Source organism: Ursus maritimus, unplaced genomic scaffold (assembly GCF_017311325.1).
Source record: "Ursus maritimus isolate PB19 unplaced genomic scaffold, ASM1731132v1 scaffold_8, whole genome shotgun sequence".
NCBI lineage: Eukaryota > Metazoa > Chordata > Mammalia > Carnivora > Ursidae > Ursus > Ursus maritimus.
The window spans coordinates 6,714,172-6,736,309 of record NW_024426996.1 but is presented as its reverse complement, the minus strand read 5'-3'; the positions used below and the strand labels follow the sequence as shown (position 1 = coordinate 6,736,309).

The 22,138-nt window shown below is 36.0% G+C and overlaps 1 protein-coding gene across 1 annotated transcript in view; it reads left to right on the top strand.

Annotated features, from left to right (window-relative positions):
* Positions 1-1,790: 1,790 nt before the first annotated feature.
* BMPR1B (bone morphogenetic protein receptor type 1B) overlaps positions 1,791-22,138 on the top strand; it is a 147,844-nt gene continuing 127,496 nt past the window's right edge. Inside the window, exon 1 of the mRNA XM_040625396.1 lies at positions 1,791-1,879. The gene's annotated coding sequence lies outside the window, so the exon portion shown is untranslated. The remainder of the gene's footprint in view (positions 1,880-22,138) is intronic.

Genomic DNA, 22,138 nt, shown 5'->3' with positions numbered 1-22,138 from the left:
TATGCTCCAGCAAGAAAAACTACTTGAAGTTCTATACCATGCTTTTTCCTGCCTGTTTGTCGTTGCTGTATCATTCTTTCCCATCTTTGCCTCACTGCCTCTCACCCTTGCTATAATGTACAGAAGTCTTGATTGAATTCCCCTGGAACCCCCCCTTCATATTGGATGCGATGCCTGGGCTCCAGTACTTCTTACACTCTGCTAGTCTCTGTCGTCCCATGAACACAGTTTTGTCATTAGCTTGTTTTTCTCTGATATTGGACTGTAAGGACTCTGAGAGTAGGAACTATGTTTTATCTTTGCCTCCTCAGCAGTTAGCTGTATACCTCTTCTGGGAATAAGTTAATTAGTTGGGCAAATATTAATTATTGAATGAAACAAGGGTGGATTTTCATTGTTAGAAAGTGAATTCTTGCACATAACTTTTTTCAGGGAGTCAAACTGTAAAAGACTACTTTTGTTTTATGTTAGTTAATTTTCTGGCTATAATATTTGCCCTGCCTGGCAAGGTTTTTAGTAAAATGTCACACGAAGATAGGATTTTGAACATAAGAATGAGTTTAACGATCACTCTTGTAATAGAAGGAGCACAGACTGGGAGCAGTAGGGCAGACTCCAGGTTTGGCTCTGCTGCAAGCTTGCCATGTGACCGTGGATAAGTTAACCAGCCTGAGGGGTTGGTTTTCTTATCTGTAAAATGAGTAAGTGACCAGATTATTTCTAAGGTTTTCTTTACTCTTGATTTACTGTCAAGACACAAACTTTCAGTAGAGCAAACATATAATTATTCTAGGCAAGAAGGATAGAAAATATGGACTTGATTTATTTTCTAATCATTCATACTGTGGACATTATATGTGGTATATACAGATAGTGCAGACCTTGTATGTATCACCTGCAAAATATATAGCGTCACGGCTTAGGTTTTATCCTTACACTAAAAAAATAAACTAAAATAATTCAAATTGTCATGATCGAAAATTTAGAAGTAGCTAATATGTTGAGTCATATAATTTTCAGATTATATTTTAGCCTCTTTCACCAAATATATAATTTGATCTGATTAATATTATACTTTTCAGTGCCTTTCTGTCATTCTGGAGATGAACTCATCTGTGTTGAAACATTTCTTTGCGACCAAGTACTCAGTTACAGCAGCCTTACCCAAAGAGAAGCAAAATCAAAAACAATTGTAAAAATGCTTGCCTCTGTGTTTTGGCCACTCATAACATGCAATAGTTCAGTTTTATAAAGCTTGATTGAATGAAATTTAGGTATAACTTTTATAAAGGGCTTGAGGTGATGTTGTTTGGCCAAAACAAAGGCAAATGTTTCCTTTCTTGTCTTTCACTTCACCCAGCCCCCCCTCCCCCTTTTCTTCACCTGCTTGAGAAAAGCTATTTCTTCAGACAAACCTCATAATTGCCCTTCTGTGCCTGATTCGGGCCTCAGGAAAGGCCCATAGCATCTGTAAAGCTGGCAGCAAAATGGTATTTCCAGGCAGGCACAGGGTTGCTGGGTAGTGAGCCAATCCACAGCTTTGTCTGAGCAGCTGAGAACTTTGCCGGAGTATTACCACGGTGTTCAGTAACACAGACCTGTGCCATGAGCAACTAAAGCACTGAGCAAGTGTCAGGGTCAATATTTATAGACCACTACGTAGCTGCCTTGCAGAGAGAAAACCGGAGAGAAACACGCACACAGAGGGCAAGGAAAGACAGACTGCAGTGGGGAGAACAGTAATCTCCAATATTTTTGCTTAAAAAATTCTTTTTCACTGTCAGGTTCAAACTTCTGCTGAATCATAACCATTCACCGCTGAGCTATGACAAGAGAGGAAACAAAAAGTTAAACGAGCAAGCCTGCCCTAAGTGAGAAGGTAAGTAATTAGCCAGTTCAGTCTCACTGTTCCTCGTGAACTCTCTGTCCCTGTTGGCTGCTCTGCGCTGGCGAGCAAAGGGCTGTGTGGCATGTTAAAGCTATCAAGGAGGGGCTGCCTGCTGTTTAAGAATGTTCTTGGTGGTCGTGCAGTTTTCTGCACTGCTCTGGAGAATGCTGTGTGCCTTCAGGGCACACTGAGATACGGGGGTGGGGAAAGGTGCTCTACCACTGATTTCGTGTTGTGTCCCATCAGCAGCTTTCTGTTTCTTCCTTCCGACGAACTCGAAGTCTTCTGATGGGTAAAGTCTTGTGTGCTTTTGTATCAGGATTAAAGCAGGGCTATATGACTGAGTTTACAGTCGTGAGTGGTGCAGAAATGGAATAGGGGAAAAGTCCAGATGAACGTGTGAAGATGTGGTAGGCTTGTCAGTGTAGACGCCGTGAACGTGAGCAACATGGGTTCTTTTTAAAAGCAAGCCCAGGACCTCTGACAGTGCATGAAAGTGAATCAAGGACTAGCTTTGGGAACAGAGAGAACAGGGAGTGGTGAGAAGTGAGAATTCGGAATCCAAGATGCAGATTAGTGTTGGGGAGAGTTTATCTCTCCAAGGGACTTGCTAGTTGGTTCTTTACAGAAAGCGATTCCCTACTGAAGTCATTAAACGACCATGTCTTGCTGACATAGGTAGTTTGTTTTCCTTTCATCACATTTAGCACTTTGACATGTTTCTCTGCATGTTCACCGTGCTGTGGGATGTTCATTTATTTGTCATTGTTTTGTATATCCCAGGTTAATATTAAAAGCAGAGGTGCTGAAGAGGACAGAAAGAGTTTGTTTTCCATTATTTTCTGATGTAGAACACCCACACAATTTATAAACTTCTGTGGTTTATGTCTACTACACATGGCATGGAAAGTAACTATTGCTTTGCTGGAAGTAGGGCGTTAACTAGGTGAAACTTATCTACTGACGTAGTGAAAGCTTCCCTGTCATTGGTTTTTAAATTATGGCACTATAAGCGGTAGCATGATATTTAAAATTTTTAGGTTGGGTTATAGAAGCTGATTATAGTTCCGAAGGGATTTTCTGTATTACACGTTTGAGTTAAAAACAAAGATAATACTCAGTTCTCTTACAGAGCTTAAACTGTAGGCCAAAAAAGATACAAGGAAAAGCTAATACTCTGGCACACATTTTGTGTTAGGGCTAGTATTCAGAAATCAGCTCATTCTAAAATAGAATAAACCACATCCAAAACAGCAGGTGGAATAGGTCTAAATGTAAAGTAAATATCTTAGGAAGCCAATTATAGAATATCACTTTTATTGAATCTCATGTGATTTCCCAAATAATGCAAAATGTTTCAAAATCAGTTCTATTAATTCAGAAATGCCTTAAGGGTAATCTCACATCTAAATTTAAACTGTATTTTAACATTCATTTAATGCTTGTTTTAGCCTCTGAATCAAGCTTTTTCTTTGTCCTTTTCAAGTTCTGCCTACCAGTTTCTTAATGGGTTTGATTTAGGTTTTGGACAACAGTATGTTATTTTGAAAATGCAGCTGTGATTGATCTAGAATGGGCATTCCTCAATTAAATTTTTCTTTGTTACTGCCTTTGGGTAATTATAATCAAGATTATAATTTCAGTTCTTTATTCAGTATCTTTTGTTTACTTTATATGTTGTATAAATACATGATATTACTTTCTTACAGTTTTTTTTTTTCTGATTTTATTTTTATTCCTTTTGGTATCTTGTTTCTGAAATACCCTGTGGAAACTGTGGGCAGAAAGCGGGCCAAATAAAATTAGTACAACAAAAGAAAATTGTCCCTTTAAACAAGAAAGCAAAGAGAAAATTGTGACATTGGTTGACAGTGTCTTAAATGGAATGTATTTTGGTTGAAGGCTGGTCAAGCATTTTAAGACTTGAGATACCTTCTCAATATTATTTTTGGCTTTAATGTCAATTCTGATAGTGGTTACTTACCATATTTATGAACAACTATTTACATCCCTAGTTTTTGATGTAAAGTTGCATGATTCATTAGTTGCATATAACACCCAGTGCACCATGCAGTACGTGCCCTCCTTAATACACATCACCGGTCTATCCCATTCCCTCACCCCCCTCCCCTCTGAAGCTCTCAGTTTGTTTCCCAGAGTCCATAGTCTCTCATAGTTCATTCCCCCTTCTGTTCACTCATTTATGGAACATAAGAAGTAGGACGATCGGTAGGAGAAGAAAGGGAAGAAGAAAGGGGGGACGGTAAACAGAATATAAGACCTTTTGTATCATGTGTTAACTGTCTGTTGAAGTAAGATGAGTGAATTTAGCTTGAAATACTAATATTAACCTCCTATACTTCCAGTGGCTCTGCCACATTACCCTTAGAAGGATCAGTCTCCCACCCCAGGGAACACTTTGCTTTCCTGCTAAAGCCCTCTCATTCCTGGCTCTCTATTTCTCATAGATAAAGGTCAGTCCTCTTTTTACAGTGAGATTCTTCTTGATTGAGCTGCTACTTTTGTTCTGTATTGGTCTTCTGCTATCCTTCTGGGTTGTTTTCCATCCCACTCGTGCTTACCCATGAGAGTTCCCCCTTCACTCTGTTTCATGCTCCAGCAATATCGAACATCTTGTATTTCTCAAAACAATCTGTACTGTTTTACTCCTCTCTGGAGTTGTTTATGTTGCTTCTGTCTTGAAAACCTTCTTCCTGATCTTTGCCTTTCAGCCTCAGTGAAGGCATCCCTTTCAGGCACCCTGCTGGTCCACTGTCAGCTTCTTTGGTGTGGCCTCCGGTGTAGACCTCTTGTCACGGCACTTTACAAAGTCTTATATAATGTTTTGTGCTTCCTTATCCACATGAAGTTATAAGCTACTTGTAACTCATTCTTTGATGTTCCTCCAAGACCTAGCATTCAATAGATACTCAAGAACTTGAACTAAAGAAAAACTTAACTATATTTATTTTAAACTCACTTTTCTTTACAGACTTTCTTATATTAATGCATTTCAGAACTTTGATTAATTGCATTGAAGGAAAGCCCCTCAAGTAAATGGTAAAGGCTTTTGAAAGACTGGCAATGTTTTATTTATTTATTTATTTATTTATTTATTTATTTATTTAAAGATTTTATTTATTTATTTGACAGAGAGAGAGAGAGAGCACGAGCAGGGAGGAGGGGGAGAGAGAGAAGCAGGCTCCCTGCAGAGAGCCTGAGCTTGATCCCAGGACCCTGGGATCATGACCCGAGCTGAAGGCAGACACTTAACTGACTGAGCTACCCAGGTGTCCCAAGACTAGCAATGTTTTAAAAAGTTATTTTGTTTCTCTTACTACCACCAGTCACAGCAGTGTGTGTATGGGTGTTTATCCGTGCAAGTAGATATCCTTTGAACCCATAAAGTTATATTTGAATAATAAAAGTCCAAAATTATATTGGTTAGCACATAAAAATTCAGGATATATAGCTCAAAGATGTTGTTTAATTTGATGAAATCTATCAATGAAATCAGCTAGTTGCTGCTTTCACATGAATTCCTATGTTACATTAAATGATGTCCTAGCAAGCTGAAGACGGTGTTACACCTTTCAAAAAGCCCAGAGAGAATATTTGGAGAGACTGGGTCCATCTTCCTGTATCCTAGAAAATTACAGAGTAGAATGGCTCTCAGTGTGACTGATGAAGGTACTTCCTAATTTTATCTTCTGTTTTAGAGATAGTGATTTCAGGAAATAACAGAAAGTTGTGGCTTAAAAATTTTCAAACCTGAAGGGTGATATTCCATTTCAGTCAGAAGGCTTTGCTTCTCAAAACAGAAATGTTGAAAGAAAAGAATGTCAATGTTTAAAAAAGTAGTTGAGAAATAGCAGCTGTTTCTTTTACTTTTGATAGTCAATAAAAATAAAATTTATTTTGTCTTTGTGTTTTATTTCCTCACCATACATGGAATACTTATTTTGTATATGAAATATTTTGTGTATCAGAAACAAATATAAAACTTTATGGACAATTTAGAGTAATTCACAACTTTTCTTATTTTGATTTTTACGTCTTAGTATACACAACTAGCAGTTTCCACTACTGTGGAAATCTTATAAATCTCTTCCACACATTGAATATGACTCTTTTGTTTGTTTAACCTTGAATTGTATCTGTCTTAGGAATGAAAATAAGATTGATATTTTCATAAGAACATTTGGAAGACTTTTAATTGTTTGAAATGGACCAAAATTCAGTCTGGAATTTCTCTTCAGATATATTTTGCCCATATACCTTTCCTGTAGTTAAATAGGTATGAGAGAAGGTGTCTCGAGGGTTATGATTATAAATTATATGTCTCACTAGTGTATCAAATAATCTTAGTATTGTAAAACTGAAAGGCCGTGTGTGTGTGTGTGTGTGTGTGTGTGTGTGTGTGTGGTTTTTTTGTCATGGACACAGAAATGTACTTACTTCCTGTCAGCCAGTGATGAGAGAAACCCAGGAGCTTGCCTCAGTATTAAAAGATTATGGCAAAACAAGCCAATAGAAGCAGAAAATACCCCCACCCCATCAAAGAGATTGAAAAAGTTTATGGTTGGAGTGAGGAGTAAAGGATTTTACCGGTATATTAAAGTCTTACTTTATTATTTTTAGCAGCTTACCTTTCCAGTCAGTTTTTCTATAGCTATGCATGGCATAGAATTCATAGAACATGAGAACAGAAGAATAAATTAATCACAAAGTTGAAACTTAAAGCTCTTCTACTTTACCTATTTCATTTTATAGATATGGGTGAATGTGGTACAAAGAAGTAATGCAATGTATCAAACATTAGCTTTTAAAGTGGCTCGTTAAGATTTTGATTAAAAAGAAAAAAGAAATGTGCAATTATAAGGCCAGTATTTTATCACTGTGGCTCTTCTGGTCCACGTCTAATCTGCTTTATTGTTATTCTGTATATTGCATCTAAAGCCTAAGCTGTCATATCTCTGTGTTTTGTATTGTATTAGACTCCTTTGCATTATTGCATAACTCCTGAAAGTTGAAGCTAATAATTACTGGTGGGATATAGTATTTTTCCACTCATAACCATAGCTTATACATATGTGTGTGTATTTTATTATTATTATTTTTAAACATCTTATTTATATTTGAGAGAGAAATAGAGCATGAGCAGGGTGGAGGGGCAGAGGGAGAGGGAGAAGAAGGCTCCCCACTGAGCAGGGAGCTAGAGGAGGGGTTCAATCCCAAGACCCCTGGGATCATGACCTGAGCTGAAGGCAGATGCGTAACTGACTGAGCCACCCAGGCTCCCTATATTTTAAATGGCAGATATCCTTTCTAGCTTTCCTGATTTCTCCCATTGTCTTTGGTTGTCCCACCAGATTTTCCCCCATAACTATTCTTCTTTTCAGTACAACATGGCAGATAATCCTGAAGCAAAAGACAGAAACTGCAAAAACAAATTTTTATACTTTGATTATATCTAAAGGATTCTAACAGGAAATATATGGTTATATTTTGTTTTATAACTTCATTTTTAAGTTGTTTGTTCTAAATTACAGTTGGAAAAATCTTGATTAAAACAAAAGAACCAGGGTGCCTGGGTGGCTCAGTCGGTTAAGTGGTTAAGTGTTGGACTCCTGATTTAGGCTCTGTTCCTGATCTCAGGGTCAGGAGATCCAGCCCCGCTTAAGATTCTCTCTCTCCCCCTCCCCTTACCCCTCCCCCCTCCCTTTCTAACAAACAAACAAAACCAACAAACAAACTCCAAAAGAAGGAGACTTGATTTTCCACATTACATTGACTTTTATCTAGGGCTTTAAAAAATATATAAACAATTAAAGGGTGGGGCAAACAAGCTATTTTGGTCACCTCATTTTCCAGTAAGACTTTGCTCCTCTATTCCTGTCCCCTGCACTTCCAGAGAAATTAGGGTTCTTTGGGCCCTTCCATTCTTTTTAATAAAGTTTCTGGAAAAAATCACTTATATACTTACGGATGAAAGAGTTCTTGAGTATATACTTGAAGGTTGTTCCAATCCTCAGCCTATGATTTCTCTTTTCAGTTCCTTCACAGCAAAATAAAAGTGACCATCTCTACCCACCTCCCCAATCTGAAAAAAGTCTGATTACCCCTTAGTGAACATTTTCCATTGGATTGATACTTTCTACTTCAAATAAATATTATGTATCTTTTCACACTTGCCCGTTAAGAGATTTATAATTTTAAAATCTTTCCTAAAATGGGAAAGTGGTAATTTTTTATTTTTAATTACTAGTGAACTTAAATCTGAAGAAATTATTCATTATTAACATTTTATTCTTTATCATTGCTCTATTTATATACTTATTCTTTTTTATCAGAGGCTGTATTTCTCTTACTGATTTAGAAGAGTGCTTTTTTTTAAAAAGAATCAAAAGATCTTGATTCTTTAAAGTTCTATTAGTTGTAACTGTTTTCATAGGCTTTTGTTACTTTTTGTTTTTCTTTTATGTTTTGAAACTTAAGTATGTTTTGAAATCTCTTTATTAAATCTAATCAATATTTTCTCCATCTCCTTTGAAACTTAGAAAACTCTTTTCTATCCAGAAATAGGAAAAATATTTTTCTAGATTTTATGGTTTAATTTATTTAACTGTTAATGCTATGATACACAAGGACTTCAGTTTTTTTGTTGAATCATTATTCCCCTTTCCCACTTTTTGTGAAGTCACCTTTATCTTGTATTTCTGTGGTACAAATTTAAATCTTTTATTACCTCTTAATTTATATGGCATTTGAAATTTTATCTCTATCGAACAAAAGTTCATGTTTTTTAAAAATTTTTTTATTTAAGTATAGTTGACACACAATGTTGTATTAGTTTCAGGTATATATAGTGATTCAACTTCTCTGTGCTTTATGCTATACTCACCAGAAGTGTAGCTACCATCTGTCACCGTACGACACTATTACAGTATCATTGACTGTGCTCCCTATGCTATGCCTTTTATCTTTTATTCCTGTGACTTATTCATTCTGTAACAGAAAGCCTGTATCCTCCACTCCCCTTCACCCATTTTGCCTATCCCTCAACCCCCATTCCCTCTGGCAGCCACTAGTTTGTTCTCTGTATTTATAGGTCTGATTCTTTTTGTTCATTTATTCATTTATTTTGTTTTTTAGATTCCACATATGAGTGAAATCATATAGTTTTATCTTTCTCAGTCTGAGAAAGTATGCTAAGTATTCACTTAGCATAATACCCTCTAGGTCCATCCATAGCATCTCGTAAATGGCAAGATCTCATCTTTTTTTTTTTAATGGCTGCATAATGGTTGTGTGTGTGTGTACACACATATACCACATCTTCCTTTAACATTTGTCTATCCATGAAAACCAAAGTTGCTTCCATATCTTGGCTATTTTATTTACTTATTTTAAATTTTTATTTTTATTTCAGTATAGTTAACATACAGTGTTATTAGTTTCAGGTGTACACTATAGTGATTCAACAATTCTATACATTACTCATTACTTACCAGGATAAGTGTAGTCTTTTTACTCTCTCTCTTTTATTTTTCTTTCCTTTTTAAGAGAAAGAGCACAAGCATGGACAGGGGGGCAGCAGAGAGAGAGAATCTTAAGCAGGCTCAATGCCCAGTGTGAAGCCCAATGTGGGGCTCAATCTCACTACCCTGAGATCATGACCTGAGCTGAAATCAAGAATCGGACGCTTAACCGATTGAGCCACCCAGGTGCCCCAAGTTAGGTGTACTCTTAATCCCCTTCACCTATTTCACCCATCCCCCCACCAACCTCATCTCTGGTAACCATCAGTTTGTTCTCTATAGTTAAGAGTCTGCTTTTTTGGTTTGTCTCCCTTTTTCCTTTGTTCTTCTGTTTTGTTTCTTAAATTCCATATATGATGAAATCATGGTATTTGTCTTTATCTGACTGGCTTATTTTGCTTAGCATTATACTCTATAAATCTATACATTTTGTTGAAAATGACATGATTTCATTCTTTTTTATGGCTAAGTAATATTCCATTGTGTGTATAAATGTGTGTGTGTATGTGTTTGTATGTATACATACATATGTATATACACACACACCCCAACTCCTCTTTATTCATTCATCTATCGATGTACATTGGGCTACTTTCATAAATTAACTAATATAAATAATACTGCAATAAACATAGGAGTGCATATACCTTTTTAAATTAGTGTTTTTGTCTACTTCGAGTAAATGCCCAATAATGAAATTACTGGATCATATGGTAATTCTGTTTTTCATTTTTGAGGAACCTCCATACTCTTTTGCACAGTGGCTGCACCAGTTTGCATTCCCACCAAGAGTGTAGATGGGTTCCCTTTTCTCCGCATCCTTGCCAACACTGGTTATTTCTTGTCTTTTTGATTTTAGCCATTCTGACAGGTAGAAGATAATGTCCTATTGTGGTTTTGATATGCATTTCCCTGATGACGAGTGATATTGATCATCTCTTCATGTGTTTGTTGTTCATCTGTACATCTTCTTTGGAGAAATATCTGATCATGTCTTCTGCCCATTTTTAATTGGATTATTTTTTTTTGGTATTGAGTTGTTTAGGTTCTTTGAATACTAACCCTCTGTATTTTGATTATTTTAAATAATGCTGCAGTGAACATACAGAAGCATATATCTTTTCAAATTAGTCTTTTTGTTTTCTTTGGGTAAATACCTAGTATTGGAATCGTTGAATCATATGGTATCTCTATTTTTAATTTTCTGAGAACCTCCATACTGTTTTCCATAGTGACTCCACCAATTTACATCTCCACCAACATTGCGTGAGGATTCCTTTTGTTAAATGTGATTTAAGGATTGGAACATGTTAGAATGTTTTTGGATTCAAGTTGTATGCTCCCTGAAATTATCGTAGACAAGAGAATTTGAATATATTACTTATATTAAAGCAGACCTAATAAAAATATGATTCTGTGTGAGAAATTATGCATTAATAATAGTTACCATTTATCAGGGGTTTCTAGATATATATCTGGCATTCTACCAAGAAATTTAACTAATATGATTTTGTTTAATCCTTTTAACATACCTTTGAATGACTTATTCTGATTTCTTTTTTTAGGATAAAGAAACTGAGACCTCAAAATGTAAAGTAGCTTGATTAACCTCACCTAGATAATAAGTGATAGGGTCATGATTTAAACTTAGCTCTGGCCAAAGTCCATCTTTTAAGAAAGCATTGTCAATTAGAGAAATCATGCTTTTTGCCATAAGTGGTAATAGATGTGAGTCTGTAAGGGTCAGGTACCAAGGACCTTCCCAACTTGCATCCATTTGTGGAAAAATGAGCTCAGGAACAATGATTTTCAAAGTCTCGAGACAAGTCAATAAAATCAGTGCTATGAGGAGCATTTTATTATTTGGGATTAGTGTTGAAGATATCAGAATCGTAGGGTGGACAGAAATAGTCCTATTATTTTTAAATCATTTCAGAAACAACTAAAAAAGTCTTTTAACTTCTTCAAATTGTAGTACTTCTATTGGTGTTATCATTTTCTTCCATTGCAAGCCAAGTTAACAGCTCTCCATCCTGTGCGTAAGACACAGCACCATTCCCTCCCTCACATCCCTGCTCGTGACCTTAGCAGGAAAATTGACAAGGAGCTGCCAGTTTAGCAGGAAGTGACTGTTCCATTTGAGTTCTTGTTTCTTAAACTGTAAGTTTCATTCAGGGGAGAAATGAGTCTACCAAACTGGCATCTTTTGCTATCATCTCTATTTTAAGTTGCTCGGTTGAGAGACTCACAGTGGTTGCTGTGGTATAAAACTTTGGTATTTAAAGCAGGAAAGGAAATTCTAGATATTTTGGCATCATTAGAACTTAGTATTTGTACACTAAATGGTTACCTGAAATGATGTAAAAGAGGATAGCTTAATTTGCTATGGATGGACATACCTTATAAATACAGTTGGTGTTTGTATATGTGTATGTGTGTGTCAACCTATGTATAAAGTTTATACCAAGACATCATTTACAGTCTTAATTGTTTATTATACATTTGGCCATCATGAAGTAACTTGTTTTGTTTTCCTCTGTAAGTCAAGGCAAATAATTTTGCCTAAAGATAATATAGGATTTTTTTCTCACCTTGGGTCACTCTACCCTTTGTTGACACATTGGTATGTCTGTGGTAAAATTTACACTAAAGTCTGTTACAGTTTTGTTTTATAGCCCTGCCTGGGAACACTTGATAATAAATTAACCTTTTAGTTAATAAGCGGATTGTTGCTGTATTATTGCTTGGAAAATTAGTATCTGTGTTAATGAATAGTCTTAAAAATTCTAAATAGGTCATTCATATTATTCCTCTTTTTTTCAGTCATTTTTTTTTTTTTTTTTAGTTTTCTGCTTTACTATAAAGATGATTAGAACTGCACATTGTATAGTTGGGACATAATAACATACATAATTTCATATATTAATTTCCCAGGTAAATATGTACTCTTTTTATATGTAAAATTGACTTCAGTAAGAGTCACTCTTTTTCATTTCTTTCTATACCAGTTTCAACTTCATCGGTAAATTATTATATCATTACTCACAGTGGTAATTTAGCTTACTAACCCTGAAACTTATTTCTGTGTTTATTGTCAGAGGCTTGTTGGCAAATCGAACTTGACAATAATAGAGAAGGAAAGCATGGTGACCTAGGACACTCTGTTCTATTGAAGTGATCTACAGTTCTTTGAATGTGTCAATTTTTGTTTATTTGTTTTAAATTGGCCACCATACAATCCATATAGTCATGAGTTACTCATTAATGCTCTACATGTAATCTTTAAAAATTATTGATAGAAATAGACAATTATTTAGAATGGTTTTTTTTTTTCTTGTACTATTATAGTCTAAAGCAGATTGGTACAGCTCCCAAAGCACAACGTGAGCTTAAGATATGTCTGCTGAAACTATGTGTTCTTAAATAAGGGAGCTGGTTTTGTCATTTTGAAGCTGTTCTTACAGTGCACGGTCCCCCAGTGGAAAAGAAATGTGATATTTATACTAACATGATTTCAATTTCTTGATAGTCCAAAGTGCATATGATTTGCCTAGAGGTTGAGAATCAATTTCTTAAATTTTGGTCAGATTTTAATGAGATATTTTCTGTGATATATATGTTTCTGTTTATTAACTATATGTTATCAGTGGTATTAATTATTGCTTTTAGAGACATAGAGCATATTTCAGATCAGACATTAGTTTACAAACCCATAAGGCATGCAGAACACACAGATGGCCAACTGACCTTTGTACTTTTATCACATACTTACTGTAAGGTTGCTCATTTCTACGTGTAGGACAGTTCAAAAAATAGGCTGACCTGGGATGACCCGGTGGCCAGCACAGAGTCACCATTGAGCCACGAGTCAAGCAGGCTATCACTCCTTCTCACCCCTTATTACCATCTTCCTGCTCTCTCTCCTTCCGCCTCCCCTTCCTGCTTTTCCCGATTACTTTTTATCTTGTTCATAAATGTCTGTTGCATCTCAGCCAGTTATCTATCATACCAAGTTGTTACTGATTTGTTTTTAACTTCAGCATTTTCTTTATCTGTGGTCTTCCATCTATCACTCAGTTATATCAGAAAACTCCTTTGTGCAACTTGAAGAAAACCTTTCTAATTTTAACAGAAATATTCATTGCTGGGAAGTAAGAGAAACTGGTATCATAAAATGTTAAAATACAGCTAGTATATTTCAAAATTTCTGTAAAGTCATTTATTCTCTCATATTTAATGGTAACTTGGTCAATGTTGTATGTTAGATATTTGTATATATGATAACAATCTCATTTAATGTTTATAACAACTCTGTGAGTTGGTTTTTATTATCCCTACTTTAAAGAGGAGGAAATGGAAATTCAGGGAGATTAAATAATCATGCCTAAGATCACACAGCTTGGAAAGTAGATGTGTGATTGGCACCCACCTCTTTCTGAGCCTAAAAACTTTGTGGTGTAGTGTATGACTTTCTTTTAAAATAGGTAATTTCAGCTTTCTACTCTTACAAATTTCTAAAAGTTAGAGAAGTAGCATGGCCTTGAAAGCTTTTCCCCAATGGGACAGCAGCCCAGACCAGAGCACAGCAGCTCCATTCCCTATGAAGAAGACAAGGCTCTGTTGATATTTACAATCCAAAAGAGGAAATCTTAATTTTAGTATATTATTCGCATTTTTCTTACTTTCGTAACTTCATCAAAGTTTTTTTAATGCAAAGACTTAATAACAAATACATAGGAAAGTATGTTTTTCCAGATAAGTCCATGTGATACTCTAAAATGTGTTTGAGGCAGATTAAATCTTCATCCGTACTCTATACACTCTTTGATTTCGCTTAGACTCTGCTAGACTTTGTCATTAATTATCAATCACACTGGGATGGCATGAAGTTTTGGATTATGCTTTTACAAAAACATATTTTCATATTGTTTGGAGATGAGTTACTTGTAGATTAGCTTCTTACCTTTGTCTTGCTCTGCTTTTCAGGAACTTTATTAGAAACTACGTGAGGTAGGAAATGACATGTAAACAAATAAATTCTATTTTTAGTCTAGTTAAGGATCTTGTTTTTTTAAAGAAGATGTAGAAGAAATGAAAACTGGATAAAACTGACTTTAGGAATTATCTGTTGATTTTTTTCCATGACTGTCCTAGCCCCATATTTGTAAGATATAATTTAAAGTTATTATAAATTTTAACTCCTGTTTGTAAAGTGTTTTACATTTTAAAAACATTTCCACACCCAGTGTTTCTTTTGGTCTTTTGCTCCCACAAAAGCTTTGAAGCAAGTGTATACATTTTATGAGTGGAGATATTAATGATAAGTGAGGGTGGGGTAAAGATCCCAAACTGAAAAACCAATATTTTGACCTTATCAAAGTAGTTATTAAACTTGATTAGTTTATAGTATATGAAAGTGTAAAGAAATAAATATATACTTATGTGATAACCCATCCCAGACACTAGCAGAAATAATGAATAGCAGGTGCAAGTCATTTAAGGAAAAAAAAATTATGAGAGTGTTAATATTGAGAAAATGTTATGAATTTAATTTAGTTGTTTCTGATATTGAGAAAAGAATTTAATATGATTTTAGCGTCAGAACACCTGTAGTGAGCTTGTGGAATTATGTGGGAGTCCAGTTGAGAACCACTGAATTATCACAAAAAAATTCTTTATCAGTATATAGTGTAATAGTAATATTTTCCTAAAGGTTTTCATAAGCTGTGTTGGTATGTCAATAAAGAGTTTATAAGGAACACAGACCAGTTTAAATAAACTACTGAATGTTGTCTCACACTGTATGGGGTAAAGTGATGACAGCATGACTATGGAGAGTTATGTAAACTATGAAAAAGTCATAAAAATGTGAATGGGGTGAATTTATCAAATTCATTTTCTTTTCCCAGCACTCTCTCTCTTTTATTTCTTCTCTCTCTCATCTTTCATGTAGTGATACACTGTAGGCTTCAGCTGCTTAATGCATCTGTCCATGGCAGACACCACCAGCCTATGGATCCTTTTTCCTTTTGAGTCCCAGTGAGCCATGAATCCACGCTGGCGACATAATTTGTGATCAGATATCCATATGGAAAATTAAAAATGATCCCTACTCCCCTCTTTCTATAAACAGAAACAAATTCGGTGTGGAAGACTCAACTATGAAAAACCATACTTTACAATATTTAGAAAAGGATATATTTATTATTTTAGGGTAAGATAGGAATTTCTTCAACTAGGTATAAACAGAGTGAATGTTAAAGAAGATGAATAAATTCAACAACATTAAAATGAAAAGAAGTCTTAATCAGAGGACACTCTAAAAGCAAGAAAGGATGAAAATTGGTTTAGTGTATAGAAAATATTAAAGATCCTATGAATCAGTAAGAGAGGTAAAATCAGCTAGTATGAACATGAGCAGGAATTAAAAAGAAAATCCAAATAGTCAATAAACATGAAAACTTGCTGAGCCTCATTGATAATTAGAGAAATGTAAATTAAAACTAGAGTAATATGCTATTTTATACTCACCGTGTTGTTAAAAATATAAAAATCTGAAGTATACCAAATGTTTGTGTAGATATGAAGCAATAGGAGCTCTCTTACACTGTTAATGGGAATGTAAATTGGTACAATAAATTTTAAGTTGCAGTTGAACCAAGTATATTCTTTTGCTCAGCAGTTCTACCCCTGGAAGTATATACTATAGAAAGTCTTGCTTGTATGCCTCAGGAAGTAGGTACAAGATTTAGTATTGTAGCCTTGTACATAATAGCAAAGCAAACAGCATAATAGCGAAAACATAAAAAACAATTCTGGAAATGATCACACAGAGTGCAGAACGGATAATTTAGGGAATATTTGTATACAGTGGAATTACCATATATTACGAAACTGAATGCATCTCAGCTATCTGTATGAATCCCTGAATCATAGTGTTGAATAAAAAAACCAAGTCGCAAAAAAACACGATGAACATGATTCTAGTCATACAAACTTTGATCAGAGGCAAAACTAATATATTTTTGTGGAATCATTTATGTGATCAAACTATAAGGAAAACCAAGGGGAAGGATTAAAACAAAATTGAGGGGACCGATTCCATCTAATAGGAGGGAAGGAGTTGAGTTCAGAGAGGAACCCAGAGAGCCTGGGTGTTGTATAAGTGAATGATCATTAAAAATATTAAAAGTAGCATTATTAACAACTATGTGTATTATTATTTTTCATTCCATGTGCTGTATTTACTGCCCCTGTGACTTATTTGTTCTATAAGTGGAAGCCCATATCTCTCATTCTCCTTCACCTGTTTGCCCATCCCCCCTTTTTCCTTCCCTCTGGCAAGTGTCAGTTCTCTGTGTTTATGGGTCTGTTTCTGTTGTTTTTTTGTTTTGCTTTTTTATATTACACATATAAGTGAAATCATATGGTATTTGTCTTTCTCTGACTTATTTTACTTAAAATAGTACCTTCTAGGTCCATTCATATTGTTGTAAATGGCAAGTTCTCTTTCTTTTTTATGGTGGAATAATATTCCATTGTGTATGTATATACCACATCTTCTTCATTCGTCTGTCTATGGATATTGGGTTGCTTTCATATCTTGGTTATTGTAAATAATGCTGTAATAAAAAATAGGAGTGCATGTATCTTTTCAAATAATGCCTTCATTTTCTTTGGGTAAATACCCAGTAGTGGAATTACTGGATTTTGTAGTGGTTTGGTTTTTAGTTTTTTGAGGAACCTCCATACTCTTTTCCACAGGGGCTGCACCAGTTTGCATTCCCACCAACAGTGCACATGGGTTCCCTTTTCTCCACATCTTTGCCAACACTGGTTATTTCTTGTCTTTCTGATTTTAGCCATTCTGACACGTGGAAGGTAATATTTCATTGTGGTTTTGATTTCTGTTTCCCTGATGAGTTGTGATACTGAGCATCTTTTCATGTGTCTTTGGGCCATCCCCATGTCTTCCTTGGAAAAATGTCTATTCAGGTCCTCTGCCCATTTTTTAATCAGATTGTTTGGGGTATGTATATATGTATGTATGTGTTGAGTTATACAAGATCTTTATCTATTTTGGATATTAACCCATTATCAGATATATTGTTTGCAATTATCTTCTTCCATTCAGTAGGTTAGGTTGCCTTTTCGTTTTGTTGATGGTTTCCTTCACTGTGCAGAGCTTTGTATTTCAGTATAGTCCCAGTGGTTTATTTTTGCTTTTGTCTCCCTTGCCTGAGGAGAGATAGCAGAAACAGTACTTTGAATTGCCCTCTCGGGTTTCTTTCGTCCTATAGTATTTCTGGAATTCCTCAGGGGCCCCCACGTCTGTTTACACACAGAACAGGCTGCCTCTGTGAGTCAACACTCTGGCCTCCTCCATGGCTGCCTTTTCTCAGTGGAGGCTGCCATTCTGCAGCACCACCGCCATCTTCAGGGCCCTTCCACTCCCAGCTGAGGCAGGCTCCTTCAGTTGGGAGATATTATTACTCGGTGTCATTGCTGTTTATCACTGTGCTCTAGATATTTTTGCCACCACTGTTGATACAGGTGATCTGTCCCTGACCACAGGTATTTCTTCCTCTCCAGACTGATGGCTTGTTCTAGACCCACCAATCCTCTCTAACACTTGCACCCTGACCGTGTGCTACACTCTTTTGCAAATTGAGAAGAAAGAGGGGTAGCTGCTTTCCTGCTCTTAATTGTTAATTGCTCTTGTTCTCAGGACCTACAGCGTATTTGCTTAGGCTCTCAGGTGTTACGGGTCCTAAGGAATCATGTGTTTTGGTTTACCTCTATTCCTGTGGTGCACACAGGCCACTCAGGTAGATGGATTACTAAGGGTTGCATTCACATGTATCAAATTATAACCAGAAGCATTATTCTCCTCTGAATCTTTGGTCTTATTGCCAAGTCTAACTCACCACCTCATTCTTCCCCTACCAATAAATTCTCTCTCAGAGGTCCTGAAAATTTGCTTTTGGAAATGCTGCAGTTATTGGGGTGCCTGGGTGGCTCAGTCGTTAAGCGTCTGCCTTCAGCTCAGGGCCTGATCCCAGCATCCTGGGATCGAGCCCCGCATCGGGCTCCCTGCTCAGTGGGGAGTCTGCTTCTTCCTCTCCCACTCCCCCTGCTTGTGTTCCCTCTCTCACTGGCTGTCTCTCTCTGTGTCAAATAAATAAAATCTTAAAAAAAGAAAGAACAAAGAAAGGAAAGAAAGAAAGAAAGAAAGAAAGAAAGAAAGAAAGAAAAACTGCAGTTCTGTTGTAGCTTCAGCCCTGAGATCAATTAATTAATCAGTCTATCATTCTCAATCTCTTCCTCTCCGGACCCCCCTTCTCTTCTTCATATGCAGATATCATGCAATCCTAGATTGATAGACATTAAGACAGGCTTCCATATAACAGGACTCTTACTGTGGATTGGGTTTGCATTATTTCTGAGGTGGCTTCTCAGACCCCAGATAAATCTGTGATTTACTATATAGCTGGAGAGAATTGGTGACCCGAACATATGTGTAGCCACATGTATCAGCATCCAAATTCCGAACCTAGCCTGGATCTTATTAAACAATGACAGTAAGTGCAGAAAGCAGCAGCAAAGATAAGTACAATGTATACATTATTGCATTTAAATTTCATTAAAATGTATGAGGTAGGTTTTATCTCCACTATATGGGTGATGAAATGGAGACTCAGATTATATGAGTAACCAAAATACACATAGATGGTAAAAGGTGGAGTTCTGCTGCAAAATAGGGCCACCCAGCTTGAAAGCCTGTGCTCTTTATCACCAGATTAGATACGGTGTATCTTAACACAAATTATCTTCACTATCTTCTTTAAAATGTGATTTCAGAAACTCTTAGCAGCTTTTTATTCTGAATATATCACTGAAATAATTATGAATTTTTCTCTAAGAATATAATAATTTGTTTGAACATAATGGCTTTGCAGTATAATTTATTTTAATGGGAAATGTTTAATTTGATGATACTCTGTTGAACTTGGTGGTACTATATACTTGAGAATCCATCTGTAAAAATTGGATATTCTGTCTACTAAACTGGAGTTCTCAGAGGCTATAGTATTTCCCTGACCAGTAAAATCTTTTAGTTGACATTTGATTACTTTGTCATTAAGAAGAGTGTTAAGGTTTCATGAAATATTGCAATTAAGTGTAGTATTTCAGTACCCTCTCCTCTGAATTTTAAATAGTATATGATTCTGAATAATTGGTAGTTTTATTTTTTGAGCGTGGGTTATTTTGTAGAATGATTCAGGGAAGAATGAGAGTGTTCAAAATTCTATGAGAAGAAACATGAATCTTTATTGTCACATTGTAATAGAAAAAAATGAAATCACCTTAATGTTTATCCACAGCAAAATAGATAAATAACTATCCACATAAATAACTGAATAGTTATACAGTTAAATGAATGTGATTAAATGCATTTGAGCTGCGTTTACCAATGAAGATTAATCATTAAAACATTGAACACAGTTAGTGATGGACACATGAGTTTATAATATCATTTATAGAAAATGTGTAGGTGCGCCTGGGTGGCTCAGTCAGTTAAGTGTCCAGCTCTTGATTTTGGCTCAGGTCATGATCTCAGGGTCATGAGACCAAGCCCTGCATCCGCTTTGCGCTCAGTGTGGAGTCTGCTGGAGATTTTCTCTCTCTCTTCCCCCCTCCTCCTGATTGCTCTCTCTAGTAAAAAAATAAAATCTTAAAAAAAAAGAACGTGTATAACAGTTCTACAAAATGGTATCAGTGGTTTATGGGGACACAAACACACACACACATATTAAAATATGCCTGACAGTGATAAACAGCACCATCAGGGGAGTGATTATCTGCAAAAGCAGAGGGAGGACAAATGAGATTGGGATTGGAACGTGCATGGGAGTTGTATCTACATGTTTGCTTCCTTAATCTTGATGATATCTGTGTGGTGCTCATTATATGTTCTCTGTCCTTTTGGCATTACTGAAATATTTAATAATAAAAAACCTGAGCAAACAATTTTTGACTTTGGGATAGCATGGGAAAATCAAGATGTTCCTCAGAAAAGGTACTGGTAGGGCACTTAATTTGTTTTAAATAACTTTATTTTCTTATTTTGTAAAACAAAACAAAAAACAACAACAACAACAACAACAACAACAACAAAACCTGTAATGAAAAGAAGCTGAAAGAAGGAAGAAGAAAAAAAAATGTGGACCACATGCTTTTTTCCTTTCCATTATACTCCATAATACTGCAGCACACTCCACAAATGGCTTCTTAAATGTCACGTTTTCTCGGTTCCTTGAAGCCAACTTCAGTGTATTATTAGCTTTTTGGAGAAGGAGAAATTCTACTGTATTAAATATACATATATGCATTACATTGATATATATGCATTTTAAGATTCTAATATGTGTAATGCATTAATGTTACATATGTGTATAAACATAAATTAAGAAAGAATAAATGATCTTTTCCCCAGCTTTTGCTGGAACAATTGCTACCTACCCAATAAAACTTACATATGCAACAAACTTTCATACCACAGTGGAACCAAATGCATTTTGCTAGTCTACATTAAATTAGGATGGGTTTTTTTTTTTTTTTAAGATTTTATTTATTTATTTGACAGAGAGAGAGACAGCCAGCGAGAGAGGGAACAGAAGCAGGGGGAGTGGGAGAGGAAGAAGCAGGCTCCCAGCGGAGGAGCCTGATGTGGGGCTCGATCCCATAACGCTGGGATCATGCCCTGAGCCAAAGGCAGACGCTTAACGACTGAGCCACCCAGGCGCCTGTAGGATGGGTTTTTAAAAAATGATTTGTCAGCTACTCTGCTATTTGACTGAGAGATGTCTAGGTTGCCGTATACCAAAATATGTATTGAGTTATATGTCAGATTTTTCCTGTGACCTAATTATTTGAATACCCAGAACAGTCCAGCTTTTGTACAAGAACACATTACTGTACCTGCAGTTTTAGACACTGCTGTTGACAGCTGCATTTTCTTTCATTCTAAGCTGAATACGTTCTTTCACATATTACCATTTATCTTATGATGCATATACATATGTTTAATGGGGTAAAGTTTCTCCTCCCCAAACAAAAGTGTATAGTAGATTGAAGTTGCCTTCACGGAATTGAAAAAATATATTTAAAAAGCATTTATGGAGTGTGTGAGAGGTTTGCACATCAGTTTTCAAGATAGGCTCATTCTCTACTTTGATAATTTATCTGAGGGAGGCTTAGTAGTTTGTCAGGAGATGAAGAGGATTGATTCTGACATTCGAGAGCCTGAGCTCTCTGAGCCTGTCCTCACCTCCAAGGAACTGTATGAAATTTAACAAATTCGTTAACCTTCCGGTCTTTCATTTCCTCATTTGTAAGATGGGATTTTTCTCTCAGGAGGAGGCCTTCTGTCAGTGTGGAGAACAGGGGAACGGGAGCTGGGAACCCTAGTCCCACCCCAGGCATCCTAGAGCGAGACTGAGCCCTAAGAAATTAAGACAGAGGCAGAGGGCTGGAAGATAGGGGAGACTTTTAAGACTTAAAAAAAATGTAAATGAAACAGGTGTGAGAGACCGAGAGATGGAATAGTGATGGATGTTTTCATGTCGTCTGACCTGGCCAATTGGATGGATGCTGGTAGAGTTTATCAAGATGGAAATATAGGAAGGGCCCACTTGTGAGGGGGGAT